Genomic DNA, 21,181 nt, shown 5'->3' on the forward strand with positions numbered 1-21,181 from the left:
ATCATTCAGATAAACTCATTCATTTAAATAAACTAAAAATTTTCTGAGGTTATAACTGGAAGTTAAAAGTACAAATCATATGTGATATGTTAACATGATACGGACAATCACTTACTGGTGCAGAAAGGTATGACTTTGGGGTATGTAGGTCTGTGGAAGAAAGAGAAATAAAACTGTGTTGTCTAACCAACATGGTGTTCAACCGATTGTCCCTGTAATGGCCAACCACACGGTGCTGTGGATGCCCTCATACCTTGGCTCTGGAAACAGCTAGCGTTGGGCTATTCAGTATCACCGATTTAACAACTGTGATATTACTTTAATGCCATAATTCCTGTGCTATAAAGGTTTATATTGCGTTACTGTACAAAGAGTAACATGATATCATTCTAGGCAGTTTTTTTGCTAAACAAAAACTAAAGTGAAATTAAGCACTCGTAGATGACGCCTTTAATTCATGTGTCTGGAACAAATGAAATCAGTTTACAAAAGGATGATGCCTACAGGTACAAACTGTATGCCAACATGAAAGACGTGTCTTTACAAAAATCCTTTGTAATTAACATAAATGGTACATCATAAAAAGAGTTTTTAAAATTTGATAATTTCATACAGTACCGTCCCTCATTATCATATCCTATGGCCTGGAAGAAATTGTACACACAGTGAAGAAGTGAAAGAAAATTAACAAATTAAGAGGGAGGTAGCCTGCCATGCTTCATATGAACAGTAAAACAGCAAAGCGTTTTCCTAGCATAGTGCAAAAGGCCCATTTGGTATTTTCTGCACGTCGGGGAGGGAACAGCATTTTCTCCGAAGCATATTATGATAACAATTTGCACAAAATTAACTTGACCATAATGCAGGAGATCTTTCTCTCTAGACATAAACTATTAATTATTTTGCTAAAAATTTTATAGGTGGCTATCTTTTGTTTTATTTCAAGAATAAAAATTTGAACATTATACAAAAAACTCGACAAGTATAGCACACTGGGGAGATACAAAGATGGAGTAGCTGCACCCCTTCCCCAGGTGCTCACTGTCTGGGGAAGAGAGAGACAATGACTCAGGCAGACGGTGGAAGGGGCTTGCATAGAAGCAGAGATAGTATTTCTGGAAATAATTAATTCTGCCTTACAGCAGCAGGGACCACTGCATTTGAATGAGTCACAGAAAGGAAAGAACAATTTTGCCAGGTGATGATGCATGAAGGCTTTGGAATCGAAGAAAACAAGAGGAGAAAAGGCATAGAGGCCCCGTAACACGGGGCAATCGGCTGAGTTAGGATGGAAGAATCTAAGTGATGAGGAGAGGGACCTGAGAAACCACTGGTGGATGCAGGCAATAAAGATCCGTAAAGCTGCATTTAGAAGTTTGAATCTATACCATAGTCTATAGGAAGCCGTTCTTGAAGGGACAGCAATGAATTTTACACAGGAAATGAAGAGAATATGATCTGCTTCCTGAGATAAAGCAGGGGTTGGTCTGAGAGTTAGGATGAGGCTCAAGATGGGTAAAGGATGGGATGGGATGGTCAGAGGTGGCATAAGCACCAAGGACAGGTAGAGCTCAGGTTGACATCAGGGTGTCTGCTAAAAGCAATCGGAAGGAAGGAAGGGAGGGAGGGAGGGAGGATTTGATTTTTAACCTTATCAAATAACCTTAACCTTCTCCATATCAAAGTAACTGCATCCAATGAATCTTTTCATCATATTATCAGTGTCAAGATGACTGCATTAAATTAAAATGTAATATGTAAAAATACATATAAAAAAACTTTGCTTATTAAGTAGAGAATAGATTGAATAAGACACTACCTACCAAAACATTTAACCTTGTTACCTGTGAATATTAACTCATCCTGTAGCTCTTGTTCTCATAATTTTCTCAGATAATTCTTTCTCAACCCCATTCCCAGTTTCCTTTGTCATATATTTTCATGAAACTGCATTTCTCTCCTTGAAAGCAACTTTTGCAGCTTGTAACTATACATTCAACAGTGATATTATTTGCCATTAGCCTCCAAACCTTGTGAGTCTAGGGATGTATCTGTTTAGTTTTTCAATTTATCTCTAGCACATAGCATAGAGTAGGTGTTCAATCAACCTTTTGAGTAGTGAGTCAATTAGTGAAAAAAACAAATATCATAGAAGACACGTCTCCTTTGAACATGATTTTGGCCTCGCCATTAGGAAAAGCTCTCCCATTGCCGAATTTCCCTCCGCCTTTATGGACGAAGGAGCATCGGCTCCTCTTGCCCTGACTGAAGCTTGGCTGTGTTACAAGAGACACTGGGGAGCTGTCACTGGTTGCTGTCTTTGCTATCCAGGAGGAATCATGCCAGCTTCAGGATGCCAGCTCTGATTAAATTCTTTTGATTCTGGGCTTCCCTCAGATAGAGAAAGGAGGGAAGGGGTTTGCTGGTTCATCCTACCACTGTGGAACATGAAAATAAATACAGTTTTCATTTATTAGAGACCACATCTACCAAACAGCACTTCAGAAACTCTGTGATATGGTCTCATTACAACCTAACAATGTGGTTTAAAGAGAATCCGTCACTCTTTCCCACTTCATTTGGCTCCTACCGTGACCACACAGCATTTCAAAACTCCAGGGTTCTGGTTTCCAAAATCCACTTGGAACCCATCACAGCCTCCCCCTCCTGGAAGTTCCAACCTTCAGCTTCAGAATTAAGGCATGAAACACATGGAAATACAATGTTCCAATCCATCTAATTAATGCATTAAGTCCCTCATTTACATAGTACAAATTTCCCTTTATACTTTCAGTTGCTTGGCAATTGCTTGCCTCAAGAAAACATATTAGCAGTTAAAATGCAGCTTAACAATAAGAGAAATAACAAAGACATCAGCCATATTTCAAAAAGGAAATTTCAGAAAGAAAAGGAAAAATTCATTATGTAAAAGGATTTCAAATCTTCAAGTAGCTGAATCACTCGATTTTGAAAAATAATTTAGCCATAGCAAGTAAAGTAACATATATTACTCTGGCAGGCAGAAGCAGCATCCATTAAAGTCTGCGGAGCAGATGCTACTGTCAAATCCGCAGAGCGTCTCAGCAAATGCATCTCTGTTAGGAAGGGCACAGAGTGAGTGAAGCCCTCCCTGACTTTACAGGGCAGGAGGACAACCAGGATCCCTCTCTTGAGTGATGTTATCATCAAGAACAGTGGCACTTTCAGGAGAACCAAAATGTTCCCAAATAAGGGGAAATTTTGAACCAAACTTAAAACAATGAACCAACAAAGCCCTACTAAAATGTACTGAATCACTGGGAAGAGACAGATGGAGGGACAACTTTGATCCTAAATTAATCCCAGCTTGTGTCAAAATACCTTGTGCTCCTCCAGCTTCCTGGGAGGGGTGTGGCTGGGCGGTGGGCGAGCTGGGCATGCACTTCCGGGAACGGCACCCGGTTGGACGGGCAGTCAAAGTCCCTCATTTTAGAAGTGGTCTCCTTCCTCCTCGCAGTGTGTGCAGAACGGTGCTGCAGACGTCAAGGTCGAAGGGGCAGCGTGACCTTCTCCAGGTCGGATTTAAAATGAGAACAGTAAAGGCAAAGCAGCAAACTTTCCGTACCATTGCTAGTGATACAGCAAGTGTCAGTCCAGCTCAGAGAAACCTAAAAAGAACATTCCAAAATGCAAGCTCAAAAAATGTTAATATGTTGAGCCGGGCGCGGTGGCTCATGCCTGTAATCCCAGCACTTTGGGAGGCTAAGGCAGGCGGATCACGAAGTCAGGAGATCGAGACCATCCTGGCTAACACGGTAAAACCCCATCTCTACTAAAAATACAAAAAAGTAGCCCGGGCGTGGTGGCGGGCGCCTGTAGTCCCAGCTACTCGGGAGGCTGAGGCAGGAGAATGGCGTGAACCTGGGAGGCGGAGGTTGCAGTGAGCAGAGATCGTGCCATTGCACTCCAGCCTGGGCGACAGACCCAGACTCTGTCTCAAAAAGTGTTATGTTGAAAAGCTACCTCCGCGGATGGCTCACATTCCTTCAAATGTTATCAAGGTTCAAAACTGCATTTCAACAATATTGCTTTCTTACTATGAAATTATAGCATCCAACGCTCTTATATAACACATTAAAATATACCGAAGACTTTCTATATAAAATTTCTTTTAATACTTAAAAACACACTGGGAAACACGAATTTTGGTCTATTCTCATTTTTTAGATGAGTTCACTGAGTTTCAGAGTACTGAAACTATTATTTTTCCAAGATATCAAAACAAGAAATGTGCAGAGTTGTAACAAATCCAGATTCTGTGATTCCAAATCCAAGCTCAAGAGGAGGAATAAATTAACACATTATATCAAATTATACTAAATCTAAAGCGCTTATACTGTACTTCCGGTACATGATCTGATGTGTAGTATATGAAAATCGGTATGACATGGCCTATTTTTCTACCATGTCACTAAATTGGAATGGAAACTTTCTCAGAATGTTGCTTTTTAGCACGTTTATGCAAATATTAATAAAACAAAGAAGTAAGTGTGAGATGAGAGAGTGAAAAAAAGTTATGATGTCCCAATAAGAAAAATAAGCCAAAGAAAACCAACCAACCAAACAAAAACAACAAACTGGAAGAATGTCAGTAGCCAGTTCCTGATTAGTTACCCTGATTGAAAGCCGCCAATTCAGAGTCAGATGTTCCTAAGGCATCTAATAAATCGTCTTTTCTTTTGCGTAATGATGAGCAGCTGTTCTTTAAGATGGCCTCATTGCCTGGGGCTGCTGCAAAGGACAGCTCTGGACTCCTAAAATCAGGCGTTAAGTTGTTTGAAGGTTCAACGGGAGGTTGGCAGGATCTGGTTTAAGTTTCCCAGATGCTAATTTCAGAGTCATCTTCAGCCTTATTCTGACTCTCCACATCTCAGCAATCACCCCACGTCCACTTCAGGGAGTCTCTTACAGTCTCCTGATCACAACAACCAAAAATGTTGTCCCCTCCTTATACCGACTCCCTAATACCAGAATAGTCTCCAACTGGGTATCCCTACTTTCATTCACCTCTGCTCCGCCATCACACAAAGCTCTGACTTTGTCATTCTCTAATCAAGTTTCTTCAAAGGCCTGAGGAAGGACCCTCCTTAGCCGATCACAGGGCCTTTCACTATGCTGCCTGATCTTACCTTCCCCGCAGGCTTCATGCATCCCCCTGCCAAACTGTACTGTCTCCTTTGCACACCACATGCTTTTTGTTTTCTTTTGTTTTGTGGTGGGTTTTTTTGAGACGGAGTTTCGCTCTTGTCGCCCAGGCTGGAATGCAACGGCACCCTTGTCGCCCAGGCTGGAACGCAACGGCACCGTCTCGGCTCACTGCAACCTCTGCCTCTCAGGTTCAAGTGATTCGCCTGCTTCAGCCTCCTGAGTAGCTGGGATTACAGGCACCTGCCACCACACCGGCTGATTTTTGTATTTTTACTAGAGGCGGAGATTCACCATGTTAGCCAGTCTGGTTTGAACTCATGACTTCAGGTGATCTGCCCACCTCTGTCTCCCAAAGTGCTGGGATTACAGGCGTGAGCCACCACGCCCGGCCCGCACCCCATGTTTTATCCTCCTCCTTCTTTCATTTCTGTTCTTCCCTCTACCTTATTCTTTCACACACATTGTCACATGTCTGAATTCAACTTTTCTTTCAAAACCAAAAGCGAATTATGTCTTCTCCATCAAACTGCCTCTGAACCTCTTTTTGCTGCCTATATCTTAGCCTGCTGCGAAGTTACATAAAACTTTATGTAGCACTTTCTGTGTACAAATGTGTGAGGCCAGGAGAGTGAGATCACCAGTAGAGGTATTCTTACCCGCCCTCCACCAGCAGACCGGGATTTGTGGCTAGCAGACCTACGTGGAAATTTGGTGGTGTGCTAGTAAATGCTTAACAACCAGCTCTTCAGGGAAGAAAACAGCCTGATATGTAATGTTTGTCAATTTCTATAGTGTAAATACTGCTGTCATAGCCAATTCCAAGCAGCCAACTTGATGTCACTGAATGAGAAAATGCAAGTAAGAACACACCACTATGCAGCATTTTCATCATACAGATAAAATAACAGTAAATAACTTCAAAAGCAAACATAATCATAAAATGTAGTACAATAATTAGAAAGTAATGAATTCTGAGAAAGTTTAAAATCTTTTTTTTTTTTTAATTTACGGGTTTTTTTTGTAGAGACAGGGGTCTCTCTTTGTTCTGCAGGCTTCTCTCAAACTCCTGGGCTCAAGTTATTCACTCTCCTCAGCCTCTCAAAGTGCTGGGATTACAGTCAGTAGCAACTGCAATGAGGCTAAATTCTTTTTAAAATATAGTTTATACAAATATATATCATTTACATTATAAAAATAGCTGTGTTTATTAGCCAGCTAAAAAACTTCTTGGAAATTTAAAAATCTGTTCTTGTGAGCTAGTACTGAGCAGCTCCAGTTACAGAAACCCCTTTTCTACCCTGAGCAGCTTCTGCGTGATCTTGAAAGAGTGACTTTACTGCTGAAGCTTTAGTTTTCTCATCTGAAATATAGTTATACATTGTAAAGCTTTGGAAAGGATAAAGTATTTAAGAAAATTCCTCAGATATAGTTGGATCTAAAAAAAAATGGTAATTCTCATTGTAGTAATAGCTCCTTTTTGTAGATCCCCCAGCCCTTAGCCTGTATTTTGTTTACAACAAGGATTGAATATATATATATATATATATATATATATATATATATATATATATATATTTGCGGGGTATATTAAGTTGCACAAATTACAAATTTTATTTTATTTCTGGACATTTCTTCCTGTGTACCTAAGGGATGATAATAGCAGGAAAATAATTGTCACTAGGCATGAAGGGTGCCTTCTTTTTTATTTATTTTTATCTTATTTTATTTTATTTTATTTTATTTTTTGACATGCAGTCTTGCTCTGTTGCCCAGGATGGAGTGCAGTGGTGCAATCTCAGCTCACTGGAACCTCTGCCTCCTGGGTTCAAGTGATTCTCCTGCCTCAGCCTCCTGAGTAGTTGGGATTACAGGCACCCTCCACCAAGCCCGGCTGATTTTTGTATTTTTAGTAGAGACAGGGTTTCACCATGTTGGCCAGGCTGGTCTCAAACTCCTGACCTTGTGATCCGCCAGCCCTGGCCTCCCAAAGTGCTGGGATTACAGGCGTGAGCCACTGCGCCCGGCCTGTTGCCTTTTTCAAAAAAACCATCAGTGACCACAGTGGAGCACACAAATCTAATCTGTGCAACTACTGCGTTAAATTCAATAACATTTGTTTATGGAAACAATATAATGTTGGTTCAATGCCATGATAAGAGTTTTATTTTGAGACTGAATAAATAGTTTATATTCAATTTTTTTTTTAATCTGTAGGATGCTTTGTGGCCTAGTCATCAAACACAAACATGAAGAAGTGTACTAAGTAGATGCCCTGTGTCAATGAAAACCAACTTGATATGATTTCTCTTTGCACTCAACAAAATTTGATGTGGTAACATATGTCCAATTTAAACAAGCTATTGTCTTGCCACGAAGTTGCTTATTGTTAGTTCAGTCACAATTTTCTTCTACTAGAGGCACAGAGATATACAATGAGTCTTGGCCCTTGACTTTTTGAAATAAGTCTCCACAACTTGGAAAAGTCCACAGGTTTTTCTTGTTCTTCATCTATTTGTATCCATTTTTTTCAGAGTGCTTACATATTTCCCTACAATCTTTCTTCATCAATTATCCTATCTCTTTTCTCCTATCTCCAGTTTCTCTTCTGCTGCCTTTTTTTTTTTTTTTTAAGACAGATTCTCACTCTGTCACCCAGGCTGGAGTGCAGTGGCACAGTCTCGGCTCACTGCAACCTCTGCCTCATGTGTTCAAGCAATTCTCCTGCCTCAGCCTCCCAAGTAGTTGGGATTACAGGTGCCCACCACCACACCCAGCTAATTTTTTTGTATTTTTAATAGAAACGGGGTTTCACCATGTTGGCCAGGCTGGTCTTGAACTCCTGACCTCAAATGGTCTGCCCGCCTCAGCCTCTCAAAGTGCTGGGATTACAGGCGTAAGCCACTGCACCCGGCCTTGCTGACTTTTTCCTGTCAACCTAAGACAAGTTCAAAATCTCCTTTATCCTAGCCCTGCACGACACACACCTAATCTCACTGGTCTCTGTGTTACTGTTCTTCCCTTTACAGCTAAAATTTTAAAAGACTTATTCACTCTCCTTACTTGCTGACTTCTTCATCATCCCTAAATTCCAAGAAGTCTGTATTTTGGCTTGCAATTCTACTGGAACTTTTCCAGTAAAGTAAACCAATGCCTTCTGAATCATCTAACACACTGGCCAGCCTTCCATTCTCACCCAGGTGAACCTCTGCAGTATTTGACACCCTCTGGCCTAGTCTCCTTCTTTTCTTAGTCATCTTTTAAAATTTTGTACGTTCTATGACTCTACTATCACCAGTTTGCAAACAACTTCCCTGCCCATGTTGCAAGCCATGTTGCAAGCCCTCATCTTCCCACACTCACATTTCCAACTGTGGATGACACCTTTCCACAGGAATACTAAAAGCATGCTCAAAATAGAACACAGCGCCTCCTCTCAAAAAAAAAAAAAAAAAATTTACATGTTAACTCTATTCCACCCTTTAATTAATGGCATCATGAACTCTCCAGGAAATTAAAGTTAAAAATTGGCAATGATCTTTAATTTACCTTTTTATTTTACACGCACATCCAATCATACATGGAATCTTGGCAAACCCCTCTAAGGAAGTCTGCCCCCTCTCTTTCTGCTCCATGGATATACTCTCATAAAGCTCGTCATCTTGCCCCACTCAAGGACTTCAATGTAGTCTTCTGTATTATAGATTGTTCCAGTCTTTTCCTCCTCCGACGCATCTGACATACTGCTGTCAAAACCATGTTTCCAAACAAGACTCTGATCATATTATGTTAGACTCAGTTTCAATGACTTCCGACCACATATGGAGTAAAATACAAATGCCCAGCCCAGTACTCAAATATTTATCTGGCTTCTACCTATCCTTCTGCGATTGTTCTCCATTAGACTCCACTCCCTGGAAAGAAACACTTAGGTCCTCTGTAATCCTCCACTGCCTGCCCCAAAGACTGTGCTCTTCACCTTCCACTTATAACAAATCTCTTTTGTCTGCAGTGCCTCTCCCTTTTTCATTCTTTCTCAGTTTGTCTATTGAAGAATAAGCTTAACCCCAGCTTTTCCAGAAACCCTTCCAAATCTAGCGGTTGTAATCAATCTTCCCTTCTTTTCTCCTGAATGCTCCCATGACCATTTGAAGTGAATCTCTACCAATCTTTTTAAAAATGATATGTGTGTGTGAGAGGGCACACATGCTTATGTGTGTATATGAGTGAATATGTATATGTATATGTATACATCACACAAATACACACACACACACATATATATACTTACACTCCTTGAGAGCAGAGATCTGTGTCTTAACTTTGTTTTTTATCACGTACAGCACCACCAAAGGGTTTTTCTCAAGATGCAGTACTTAAGAGTTTGGTGGAGAATCTTGTAAATGTCTGTGTCTACTGTGCCAATCTAGATTCACTTGTCCTTCTGAGACCTCAAGCGATTTGGAGCAATAAAACCTGTACTCTCTGTACTTTTCTTTGCAGGCTTAGTCACTTTTATGGTACCTATTTCCTGGTGACATATATTTACTTTGTGGTCAGATGTTTTACGATAAATTAGGTGCAAATTGGGACTCAGCTATCCAGGTTCCTGAAACATCTCAGGACACTTTCAGACAGAGCCCCTTGAAAATCTCATAAAGCTTACCCCTCACCACAGTCAAAGGCACATAAGTAAATCCACATAGGTTTACATGCAACTGCAGAAGGTTTGTAAACACTCTCTCCTCCCTGAAAATCTACTGATTGTGGCGGGGGACCGGGGTGTGGTCATTGGATCCTAGGTTAAAAGTTGTGGAACTGGGAGGATTTTTACAGTTACTAGAAATGTAAATGCAAACAAAATTTCTAACGTCACTTAACACTGGTAGAATGACTACAAAAATTTAAGAAGTTAGAGCCACCTAGAAAGTTCCTAAAATATCGGGGAGAGCATGTCTCACTCTTACATCAGAATTCTAGAAAATTCAGGAAGCAAATTTATTTTAAATACTTTTTGTTACAAGGCATATAACATTTTTGAACTAGTATGCTATTTCAGCTTTTAAGACATTTTTTCAATTATCTGCTAGTATGTTAACTAAATAATTTCCAAATGCAGATTAAAAAGTATACTAGATCTGAAAAATTAGAATTAGAATCGTCCTTGAAGCATTTTACCTTTTTCAGAGCTAGCCTTTTGAATCAGAGGGATACACTTAAAAGAAGTTATAGCAACAGCAATAAAAACCGTTTGAAGATAATGTACTGTGATATAATTTAGTTATCACCAGCAAATTGTAAAGTAAAATTCTACTTAGAAATTAGATTATATTTCAGCAAAAACATAAGAATTCTGTCAGTCTCTTTTTAGGTTGTTTGTTTATAAATTTGTTCCTCAGTTTTTGTTTGTTGTAGGACCTCGAGAAAAATATGTTTTCAATTTCCTTATTCATTTATTTTTTTCATTTAATCATCCTTTCAACAATGCTTATGGTGAGCACACTCCGTTGACACAGCACAGTCGGCCCTCAGTATCTGTGGGTTCCACATCTGTGGCTTCAATCAACTTCAGATCTAAAATATTTGGGGAAAAAATGTGTCTGCACTGAACATGTACATTTTTTTTTCTTGTCATTTTCCCCTAAGAAATAGAGTATAATATGCATTTACATTGTAGTTGGCATTATAAGTAACCTAGAGGCAATTTAAAGTAGATGAGTGGATGTGCATAGGTTATATGCAAATACTGTGAGACTTTCTATCAGGAACTTGGGCGTTCTTGAATTTCGGTATCTGAGAGAAGTTGAACCAATACTTCATGAATACCGAGAGATGACTGTTCTTGCTCCTAGAAGGGCAAGATTGAGGAAGGTGAGTTGACTCTTGTTTTCACAAAGTTTATTCTCTAGAAGGTAACAGACTAATAAGCAATTATTTCAAAGTAGAGAAATGGCTCTGAGATCACAAAAGGCAGGCTTCCGGGTAGATGGAGGTATTAGGGAAATCCTTGTACAGGAAGCGGTTTCTAGGGAGACCTGGGGGAAGAGTACTGCTGGGTGGCAGATAGGAATGAGCAGGCCCCCTGAAAGGTCAGCCATGGGAGAAGGCTTAGAGATGAGAGGAAAAGGACGTTTAGAGCAGGAAATGTAAAAAGAGGAATGGGAAGAGAAGAGATGAGAAAATGGGCAAGAATCTGATCAAAGAGCATCATGTGGTTCATGTTAACAATTAGGCATTTTCCTAGGGACAGTGGGGAGCCTCTGAAGTATTTTATGAGTCTGTTTGGCATTTTGGAAAAATTACCCTGACTCAATGTAAAAAGGGGATTGGATAAAACAGGCAAATGAGTTAGCTCACTGCTGGGTCGAACTACCCTGTTGGGGTATAGCCCTGAACTTACAGTTAGGGACATAGTTAGCTCTCCTAATTATGGTGTACTTTAGTTCCAGTGGTTCTCAAACCTCATCAGTAGAGTCAACCAGTGAGCTTTTAAAAAGGCACATTCCTGCCATCGCCCTGCCTAACCTAATTCAGAGAATCTGGAGAAATGACCACACACCGTGCTATGCCCTTGCGCCATTCATAGGTGACTTACGTACTGGTGAGTATATCTTTGAGGGGACCACCAGCTGATCATTGTCCACTCTGGGCCATTCCAACTTTGGAATCCAGGAGGCTGTCTCACAATGGGAGATGCCACATAGCAGCCTACAAACACATTCCTCTCACAGCCATGCCCAGCAGGAGCCCTAAGTTATCCATATTGCCTCTTACAACATCCGTAATAGGCTTATTCCAAATGTGTCTTCTGCAATAAAGTTGTTCTTGATCATTCTAATCAGACATGATTTCTCATTCCTTTGCATTCCCATAGGACTTTGCACTGTATGATAACTTTTATCATTTTGCACATTATAATCTCATTTCTTAAATCCTGAGACTTGGTTGGTTTTTGGTTTTGCCTAGGGTAATAACTTGTCAATACCTATTTAATTGACCCACTTACAGATATAATAGGGGGAGGATGGCTTCAAAGAGAAAACATACAAACGCATTTTTTAAAAGCCTGTATCTTTGAACACAAAGATGAAAAGTAAAATAAACATTAGCTCAAGAGGAGACCAGAGGTTGTAGAATATTGTATTGTCATGCCTGGAGAAAAATAAACACTCGATTTCCAGATTTTTTCCCCGGGATTCTAAAGCATCAGAATAAAGCAAATCAACTTTAGGGGAAAATAGAGGTAGAAAGATAATGGGGTTCTTGCAAGTAATCCCCTGGAGGGTACAGGCAAAAAAGAAAGGTCCTTTAAGGAAACAGAACTTTGTAACAGTTATGGGTGTAATATTTACCATATGTCCCATATGTTTTCAAATTACAAAAGTGCAACTCTTTCCCACAGCGCATTTGCAAGTGGACCTGACAACCCCAGCCCACAGAAATCAAAGACGGTAATCTACCATAAATTCTGCCACGCTAGATGGAACGAATATCTGTCAGATTTTTTAACTTAAACTTCTCTTCCTTTAAGAGGGCAGCATCTGGCTCTAAACTGCACATTTAATTTAAAAATCCTTTAATAACAGCATTAATTCTCCTCGTTTTGCATTCTGGCAGTCTGTGACAAGCAAGCATGCGCTGCGTGCGTCAGGCAACCAGACTGCAAAGAGGAGAGGAGGCTGGGGAAGCCGAGGCGAGAGTTCAGGGAGGAGGCCGGGGAAGCCGAGGCGAGAGTTCAGGGGGCATTGTTTGCCTGGAGCCCTGCTCCGAGATCAAATCAGGGGCCGAGGACATGTGATAACGAAGGAATAAAAGTAAGAATTCTTTTTGTCTAAGCAGAAGGTATCTTTCAAATAGGACAATGCACTTGAAGCTTATAAAAAGCAAGCTGGGCCCTTAAGAAGGAGAACTCAGCAGTGGTGACAAAGGCCAAGAATCCTGATCTTTGGACACGAAGTTAGACTTGGCTTCAACTGCAATTTCTAATGATCTTATTTTTGTGCTCTCCCTTAACCCTGGCTCAGTGCTTATCTTTTTAAATGACTTGTTCCCTTTCGTTGAAAAAGCAAAACTGGGAACCTCTCACAAAGTAAAGGCCACACACCCTCTGTCCCCACCCTAGGGCAGGGCGTGCAAGGAGGGAGGCGCCCTACTAAGAATTGAGAATTTACTAAGAGTAAATTCCTCCCTAACGCTTAGCAGCCTGATTTAGGAAAGAGGGCGGGGTGGCTGTGATCCAGAAGCTGAGGGTGTCCCCAGAGATATGAGGAAGGGGATGTGCTGCAGTGACACACCTGGCTAAGGGGGAGCAGGCAGGAGGGGCAGAAACTAGCTGGGTTGGGGGCTGGGAAGGCAGGAAGGGAAACTGAGTTTGGAAGAAAGGGCCCCTTCTAGTGAGACTGAGTAAGCACAGAAAAAAAAAAGCCCCTGCTTTGTGTGGCCTCCCTAGAGCCTGGGGAATTTGCAGGAGATAAAAGGCCAGACATTTCCCCCTGAAGACTGCAGGGTAGCACCTTTGTTTGTGAATGGCACACACCCTGGGGTGGGGATTCCTTTGCGGTTGCCATGACGGCCTGTCACACAAAGTTACATGTCCTGCTCTCTCCTCCCTGCCGCCCCAGCTGTCTTAAAATGGCCTGGATTTTAACTTCTGCATTCAGAATGGAGGAACTTTGCTTCTTAGGGTTTCTAACGCAAATGACCTAATTTTAAAGTCAATTTCCCTCCGCCGGCCGAGCAAATCTACATGAAGGGTACCCTGAGAATATTTTATCTTTGTATTCAGTGCCTTTTCAAATTTTCTGTTTTATGTAAAGCTGTGTTTGGGGCATTAGCAATGCATAACGATAACCACTTAACAAACACTGCGGAGGGAATCTGAAGTAGGTGGCCTCTAGGGTGGGGGAAGAAAGAACAGAAAGATAATTCTCTGAGACCGAAGAAATATTTCCCTAACTATGATTTCACAGTAAAAGTTTCCTAATAAAAACATTTTGTAAAGGAGGATCTTTTAAAAAGTGGTCTGTGGTCTGACCCCTCTTCAAATTTACTTTTATGACTAATGTTGGGTGACCAAGCAATTATTATACTACTGAAAAATCTCATTAACTGGCTGAAAAATCAGCCAGTAAAGTGGACCATGTCTGGTTTCTGCTCAACCTCATAAAACCTTTGAAGTCCCATAAGCGACCACATAATGACAGTAGAACTGGGGATGCCTCGACAACCTTCTTTCCTTCAGTCCCTCAGCTCGGCTCTAGAAGGCAAGCCCTGAGCACCAGGGATTTTTGCCCACTCTATTCACAGTGTCCCTGGCACATAAGAGGTGCTCAGGAAATATTTGTTAAGTAAGAGAAATTTAATTATTGTGATATCTGAGGGATTAAAGCCAAAAGTTAACCATAATAATATCCTAGACGATTTGAGGAAAATAAAACATTTATGCTGGGAACTTTTTTTAGATAAGATGTTAACTTGTATTTTCTTTCCCTGCATATTAGATCCCTTTTCTTCTCTCTGTTGAAGCCAGTAGCATGGGCTGAGCCTGTTTCCTCAAGGGCTCCATAAAGTCATATCCCAGCAAAAAGCCTAGTATGATGTTTCTAGAATTACCTAACCTTTGTTGCAGACAAAATATCCTTGCAATAATCATGAAGAGAGAAAGATTTTCTCAAGCCGAGAAAGAGATGGTCAAGGCTGGCTGGAGGCAGGCTGGTAAGAATGGAGTTCTGTGGATCTTGGAGCAATGAATATTTGTCAGAAGCAGATCTTTGGGGCTGGCAAGAGCTCAGATTGGGGATGGTTACAGTTTGAGGAACCATGAGCAGCCTAGAGAAGACCCTTATGCACCAAGTGTGGTAGGGGAGCCCCAGAGTCAGGAGCGCCTGTCCTGTGGGCACAGTGAGCTTGAGACAGCTGTCTTGGAAGAAACAGTTGAACAGGGCTTCACACTTCCAAGGTCTTGACCTTCCTCAGACCCCCTGAATACAGGTCTCAGAGGAGGGAAGGGGAAAGTCAAGATACACTGAGGTCAAACGGTCCTGCAAGGGTATTAGTCTGTTCTTATACTGCTGTAAAGAATTTATCGAGACTGGGTAATTTATAAAGGAAAGAGGTTTAATTGATTCGCAGTTCAGCACGGCTGGGGAGGCCTCAGGAAACTTACAATCATGGCAGAAGGGGAAGCAAACACGTTCTTCTTCACACGGTGGCAGGAATGAGAAGTGCCACGCAAAAAAGGGAAACCCTCTTATAAAACCATCAGATCTCACGAGAACACGCTCACTATCACAAGAAAAGCATGGGGGGACTGCCCCCACAATCTCATCGCCTCCCACAAGGTTCCTCCCCCAACACATGGGGATTACAATTTGGATTACAATTCAAGATGAGATTTGGGTAAGGACAAAGAGCCAGACCATATCAGCCAGCTATGCAGGAAGGGGTCCCAAAATACCATTTAAATTAGCTCATAGAAAATATATTGCTCTTTCTTCTGGTACAACGTGAGTTTTTGAATGGAGAGTTGCACGGAGTATACACTATTTTAAAGCAATGCATTTTAGAGCAAACACAGATATACTTCGTATTCATATGAATTTATAAAAGCAAATTCATACTTCAAAGAAACATCACGCTCCCTTGGGCTGTGACTTCTCTCTCACTCAACTATCGGTTCGATGAAGCAGAAACTGCGTTTTGCCTGTAATGTCTTCCCAGGGCCTGACACATCACCTCACTCAGAGGAGGTACCAAACATTTGTTGAAATAATAAATGAAATGCATGACCTCCTTTGCATGCATTCAATAGAAAATTTTCAGATATTCTCAAGATGATGCAAAATATATGTACACACCAGGGACTATACCACTGTCTATTTTTAAAAACATGGTTTTCTTAGGCAGATGTGTATCATTAGCAGGTGTAACTACGAATGATCCTATGGGTCTGATGATATGGGCAGATTAAACACCCTCTCACATTCGTGTGCATTCTCTCTTGGAGCCAGACTCTGAATAAAACAAATATTAACTCTCTGCCTTTTATATGTTGTTTTCTTCTTTAGGTTCTTTCCAGCCATTCTGTGTCCAAATGGCTTTACAGTAGTGTATCTTCAAGATGCCTATTCTTTATACTTTTACTTTCCAACCGTCCCCAATCTGAGAACCTTTTTCTTATCCAGTGCATGTCAGTACTCGGTGAGATAGATATATTTGGTACATATCAGTAGAGGCATATTCTGTTGCTTTCTTCTCAGCACAAATCATAATTAACACCTGTCAGACTGGAGACAGTGATATGTGTACCTTGAGCAAGTGGCTGAAGGAAAGGGAAGACGTGAGTATAGTCAGGGATAGCATCAAAACTTTGTACTCCCTGCAAGGGCAGGGGCATCCCCAATCAGAGCAGTGACCACAGCAAAAGGCACAGCCTCCCCTTAAACTACCAGCACAGCCTCACTGGTGTGCACCACCTGAGCATCCCGCCAGGTACCCGTCATCAACCCAACTCATTACCTCCAAAGGAACAACCAAGAGATGCGGTGTTATCACTGGTAGGGATCTGCTTCCCACCTTTCACCAGAATACCTCCATGGCCTCTCCCTCAGCCCATGTGTTAACTTTGCCTGTCTTCAGCTTTGCTGCTATTTTAAACTTGGCTTTCCTGGTCAGCCTGGTGCAATCAGACCACAGGCATGAACCCTTTTACGACATACCTTCCGCCCACCCCTTCCCCTTCATTCTCCTGCCTCCACCCCAATCCAAGTCCTATCTCCTTGCACAAGAATGACTGTAACAGCTTCCGTACCCTTGGTCTCTCTGCCCCTGGTGAGTCCATTCTTCACACCTCTTGGCGTTAGTCTAATTAAAACCCTGTCTGTTCTCTCCCTCTACTATTCAAAAGATTGTAGTGGCACTAATTGCTCTAAGGAAAAATTCCAAATTCTTTGGAAACTTCCAAAGCTCCATCTTCCATTCATTCAGGCAACAAGTTTTAATTGAGCAGCCACTGTGTTGCACATACACTTTTAGGTACTGGGGATTCAGAGAGGAAAAAGGACAAAGATCCTTCCCCGTTTTATGGAGCTTTATCTACTCAGTCAGGCCCTCACTGGGACAGAAACACATACCAAGCCCATGACTGTTTGGGGCTTTTGTTTGTCTTGTTCCCCTTTCTTTCTGACTCACTTTTAATACTTTAGAATTCATCAGTATCCTTGGAGCAGTGTGCCAACCTTCCCTGTGGAGCAGCTGCCGTTCCCATGGGCTCCCTCCTCACAACAGACCTGTCCTACCAGGACCAGAAAAGAATGTGACCCTCCAGCTGACACTTTTTACCCCTTTTTCTTATTGTACTTAGGTTTTCATACTGCTTGTTGCTCCACTACAGTATAAGCCTCTGCCCATGGGACACGGCTCTGTTGGGCTTGTTCTCTGCTCTGTATCCAGCAGCGAAAACAGTGCACAGCATGTAGTGTGCGTCAACAGATATCTGTTGAATAAGTCAGGGAAGGAAGAATAAATGCATTGCCATTCTTAAATGGCTTTTCTTGCATTAAATGATTGTATTCTAGTTTTCTGTAGGAATATCTATAGGTCATAATAATGATAGCTGATATTTATGGCATGCTTACTAAGTACCAGCCATTGTTCTAAGCAATTTTACCCATACTATTTTACTTCATCCTCACTACAATCCTTTGATGTGGGTTTTGTTATTATACCCATTGTAAAGAAGAGAGCACTGAGGCACAGAGAGCAATGCACCTAGTCTAAGATTAAAATGCAATTGGTTCACCCACAATACAAGCTGTTCCCAGTATAATGGCATGTATATTCATAACCACCTTGTCTTAATTACCTTGGTGTATCATAACAAAATACCATGTATGGGCGGCTTAGAAAACAGAAATATATTTCTCACAGTTCTGGAGGATGAGAAGTCCAAGATCAAGGTCTTGGGCAACCTTATTCACATCCTGATGAGGGCCCTCTTCCTGGCTGGTGGATAGCCACTTGGCAAAGACAGAGAAAGAGAGAGACAGAGAGAGAGAGAGAGAGCACTCTGTTATTTCTCTTTATAAGAGCACTAATCCTAACGCATTAGCACCCCACCCTATGACTTCATCTTACCTTAATCACCTCCTGAGGTCCTAACCTCAATTCCAGTCACATTGGTGATTAGGGCTTCAGCATATACATTCTTTTGTAGAGGGTGAGCAAAAACATTCAGTTCATAACACTGGTTCTCCCTTCAGCCCATAAACATTTCTCAAGCACCTTCAGTGGGTTGGCACTTGAAAAGAGGAATAAATCAAGCTAACTCTCCACCTTCAAAGATATCTCTTCCTAGGGGAGAAGACACATGAGCAAAATTTCAGTATAATGACAGAAGTTCTCTAATAAAATTATGAACCTATGTTCATAGCTATGAGCACAGAGATGGAAGCACACCACCTGCAAAGGTCAGAGAAGTCTTTGCAGGGAGCCACATTTAGACTCTGTCTAGAGCAAGTGTGCCCAACCCATGTCCTGCAGGTCACATGCGACCCAGGGTGGCTTTGAATGTGGCGCAACACAAATTTGTAAACTTTCTTAAAACATTATGAGATTTTTTTTTCTTTTAGTTCACTTACTATTGTTAGTGTCAGTGGATTTTATGTGTGTCCCAAGACAATTTTTCTTCTTATAATATGGCCCAGGGGAGCCAAAAGAGTGGGCTCCCAGGTCTAGAGTAACACAGAACAGTGCCATGCAGTCGATAGGAAGTTAGAGATCCCAGACTTTAGGAGCAGCGTTTGAAAAGGCTCAAGGCCCTGGTAGCATGAACCTTTTAGAACATTTACCATTAGTTTGGTAATGCTTGAGCTGGGAGACCCATGTGAAGGGATTAGGCCAGAATTCCAAGCGAGGGGCCCACATGGACATCTGTATGCCATAGAAAGCATGGACTTCTTCCTGGTGCATTTTAAACAGGAGAGGGATGTAGTAGAGTGAGGTTGGGAACACGGATGGATGGAAACAGCATGAGTAAGTGACCACAGAGAACAGGCCAGGTGGAAGTGCTACACATTCACAGAAGAAATGGTGCCCTAGGAGGCTGAATGGTCTGAATAAGGGACTAAATGCCTTGCCGGAAAGGAAGGAGCAAGAGAGCACCCAAGGTTTCTGGTTTGAATGCTGAATAAGTGAGGGCTCCTTTAACTGACTTGGAAAATATCTTTCAACTGAGAAATGCTACCATCAAGGTAGCGATGGCTTGGAGACAATTATCTCGACTCCACCTGGAGTTTAGGAGTGACTTTTGGAATCAGAATATAGATTTTGGAGTCGTCAGCTAATAAATTGGCCATTTATTAGCAGCCCTAGACAGTGACAATAGAGGGTTAGGGAAGCACCAGGTCATTCTGGGAGTAGGGGTCCCACGTGCCTGGAGGAGTCACCTTCTCACGAAGCCTGCCCTGATGGGGAGAAGCGAGGGAGACAGAGAAATGGAGATTTGGGGAACACAGAGGGCAAAGGCAATGCTCTGGTGGATGCTGAAGAAATGATTGCAGTGAACTCACAGGCAAACAAGAGTCTGCAAATACAAATCACATGCTGAAAGAAAACTTTAGTCTATTAAATATGGGCATTTTCTCCCTTGAGATTATTTTTAACAAAACCCTGCATTAGATTAGGAAGTTTCTTAAATTCCATGTCAAAACGAACATCAGACCCATTATCTGAGCCTCCCAGGGAGGGTAAGCAATTTGTGCTATAACAATAGCTAATATAAGTGAAAACTAAATGCTGGGCCACCACCTCACAGTGATGTGTGGTTATTGCCACGAAGACCCAGGCCAGCAGCCCAGCTCCCCAAGGCCCCGTGCAGCATTACGGAGCTGAAGGATTTGCCAGGGTCCCAGGGCTGGCCCCACTTTACAAGCTGCTACTCAGGGGCAGAGGCACATTTTCTGACCTCATTAGACTAAAGTGTAAAGCAAGAATGCCAGTGTAATAATTTCGGAGAAATAAAGCTGTCACACAGCCTCAATTAGCAAGACCAAGACATTCTGTCCCGAAGGTTAAGCCATTGGACAAATCGAATCACCGTCAGGAGCCTCTTTGTTGAGATACCCCAAAGATTGACTGCATAAGGACCTGATATTCAAAGTAATGTGTGCAGCTCTTTCTCCCTGTATACCAAGCCAACTTATTCATTAACTATGAGAATTTACTGTGGCAGGAACCAAAACACTTTAAATTCACAGGCCTTCCCAGGGGAAGCCGATCCACGATCAGAATCTTCTTGTGAGCACAGACTAATCACCAAGGGGTGAGAGTACTGGGTATTTAAATGGCATCAGGCAAATGTGTGCTGAGCTGCGCATCTCACGGAAGGGACAGCTTCTGCTACTAGGAGATTATTTGGCGAAGCTCCGCCCATTGCCATTGCACTTGAGAGGTTCTTACCAAGGGAGCCAGGTGCTCAGGAGTCCCTCGGCCAGTGTGCCTCTCTTCTCTAGAGGGATGGTAGCAACACATGCCTGTGAGACTCTTCTTCATGTCCATTGCAGACACTGGGTGCCTAATGGAAACATTTTGTTTTTCTCCACATATGGAAATGAATGTAAGCTGCACTGCAGTCTCACAAGCCCTGTGGGTCTGTTGGAGGGTCGTTTTGCACATCTGTACTTGCTGCTTTAGGTGTTGATGTTGCAGCTGAACCTGCAATAGGCAAGCTTATTTCCTTCCTAAGAGAATGTGGCGATGTCTTGCTGTGTCTCTTAACTTTGCAAAATTGTAAAGTGCAGGAGTCCAGGCTGAAAGCCTGGTGTGCTGGATCCTAGTCCCTGGTTCTTTCCAAAACTCGAGTCCCTCATCCGCTCTCTCCGGAGCAGGCTCGCTCAAATGTTTTGCTCAGTTGTCCTTTCCAGCTCTGAGTCTCTGGTCTATAGTTCTGCAGTATTCACTGAGCAGCAGCCTTAAGTATGAATGATTATGAGGAAGAGAT

The sequence above is a fragment of the Gorilla gorilla genome, chromosome 14 (genome assembly GCF_029281585.2).
Source record: "Gorilla gorilla gorilla isolate KB3781 chromosome 14, NHGRI_mGorGor1-v2.1_pri, whole genome shotgun sequence".
In the NCBI taxonomy this organism is placed as follows: domain Eukaryota; kingdom Metazoa; phylum Chordata; class Mammalia; order Primates; family Hominidae; genus Gorilla; species Gorilla gorilla.